The 1,957-nt window shown below is 37.7% G+C and overlaps 1 non-coding gene across 1 annotated transcript; it reads right to left on the bottom strand.

The window, feature by feature from the left end:
• Window positions 1-646: 646 nt before the first annotated feature.
• Window positions 647-753, bottom strand: LOC111902913 (small nucleolar RNA R71). The gene has a single exon (XR_002854004.1). It is a non-coding gene; the product is annotated as a small nucleolar RNA R71 (small nucleolar RNA).
• Window positions 754-1,957: the final 1,204 nt, after the last annotated feature.

Here is a 1,957-nt window from a genome sequence, read left to right as displayed (position 1 = left end):
TAGTTTCCCTTATGTTTATGTATTTTCCAGCTGTAATTATGGGCTATTTTAGTTGTTAATTTAATTGCTATAGGTTAATTGATCCTTTTTGTGGGGTAAAAACCGCAAAAAGTTATTTTTCTGCATTTTTTTATATTTGATTTATCACCACGTTGTGGGCATCTTGGCCACATCGTGATTACATTACAATCAATTTTTGGTTTAGTTATTTTTTGTTCGTTTTACGCGTTTTTTTTTTAATTTTGTTTTAGCAGGAAAAAATATGGGGAACATCACGACCATGACAATGGAAGAGTACAAGCGACATATGAGGAACGAAAATAGATGGGGTCATGATCCACCAAAAATCCCAACCATGAAAAAGTTTGAAATTTCGGGGCAGATTCTTAATATGCTAAAGGATCTACCTTTTTATGGGAATGAGCACAAGGATGCCTACGAGCACATAGAAGAAGTGGTGGAGATTTCACATTATTTTAATGCACCAAACGTGAGTAAAGATACAGTGATGCTTCGACTTTTACCGGTCACTTTGAAGGGTGAAGCAAAAGAATGGTTAAAATCACTTCCCTTTGGAGCAATCACGACATGGTCCGATTTTAAGACTAAGTTCATAAACCAGTTTACCCTTCCTTCAAAAGTGGTGAAGCTTAAAAGAAACATACAAAAGTTTCAACAATTAGAAGGGGAGTCACTATATGAAGCTTGGGAGCGTTACAAGAGATTGTTATGACATTGCCCTCAACATGACTTCAATGTGCAACAAGAAATCTCGAAATTTTATGATGGATTCAATGTGTGTACTTGCCAACTACTAGACTCTCAAGGGCCCATGACAAAGAAGAATCTGACAACAAATAAAGCTTTGATTGAAGAATTCGATAAGCATTCAAGAGAATATCACAACTCAAAGGAGGATTTCACTAGAGGAAAATCAAGTAAAGATGGAGGTCAAGATGTTATTAGTGCTGTTATTGAAAATCTCGATGCAATGGAAGAAAAGATCACAAAATTGGGTGGACCAATTCAAGATAGATGCGAGCTTGTGGAGGACCCCATTCTACTAAGGATTGTGAGTTGGAGTATAAGAGAGCTCAAGATACGACAAAATATCAACAACTAGAGCATAATCTCTACCAACTAGAACGAGTCCAATCCGAAAAGATAGATGTTCTCGAGTCGATGCTATTCAGATTCATGGAAGCTAGCGAAAAGAGACATGATGTAAATGATGCAACACTTAGAGATCAACAAGCATCTATTTTGAGCATCCAGACACAATTTGGGCAATTAACAAAACTTGTAGAAGAAAAGCTATCAGATTTACTTTCAAGGAAGGTCGAGTCAATCCCTATGGATCAAGTCATGGTCGTTGATACAGAAGAAGAAGATGAATTGGTGCATATGAAGGACCTTGAAGAGGAGTCTAATCAGTCACTTGAAGTAAAAAAGAAAGAAGAAGAAGAGTATCGTGAAGCTGCCCAGTCGCCATGACGTGGAGGAAATAGTGCCACGTCGTGGGCGATAAAAGAAAATTATGATTTCTCAGTTGTTGAGTCGTATCGACCACCTCTTCCTTTCCCATCCCGTATGGTAAAGCAAGAAAACACGAAGTTCCTTAAGCAAGATGAATTTGAACGCATGAAGGAAGAAGAGTGGGAGGAATAGGAGGAGCCTTTACCAAAAGAGCAATTGGAAAAAGAAGTGAACTATTCAAAACCCCCAGTGTCAATGCCATGATGTTTGAGGTGTTTACTTTTACAAGACCACCAGATCAAGTCACAAAGCCGATTGAAGAAAAATAATTAGAGAGTGATGAGTCTCATTTTGACAAGAAAAACCCGGAAAGAGACAAGACAAAAGCTAAAGACACGAGAATGAGGAAAGAACCCAAGTGGAAACATAAAGAAGATGTCAACCCAAAAATGCAAGAAATTTCAAGAAAGGAATTCAATTG

This window comes from Lactuca sativa, chromosome 5, assembly GCF_002870075.4.
Source record: "Lactuca sativa cultivar Salinas chromosome 5, Lsat_Salinas_v11, whole genome shotgun sequence".
Classification (NCBI taxonomy): Eukaryota; Viridiplantae; Streptophyta; class Magnoliopsida; order Asterales; family Asteraceae; genus Lactuca; species Lactuca sativa.
Note: the sequence above shows the minus strand (reverse complement) of the source record. Positions and strands in the feature narration are given on the sequence as shown.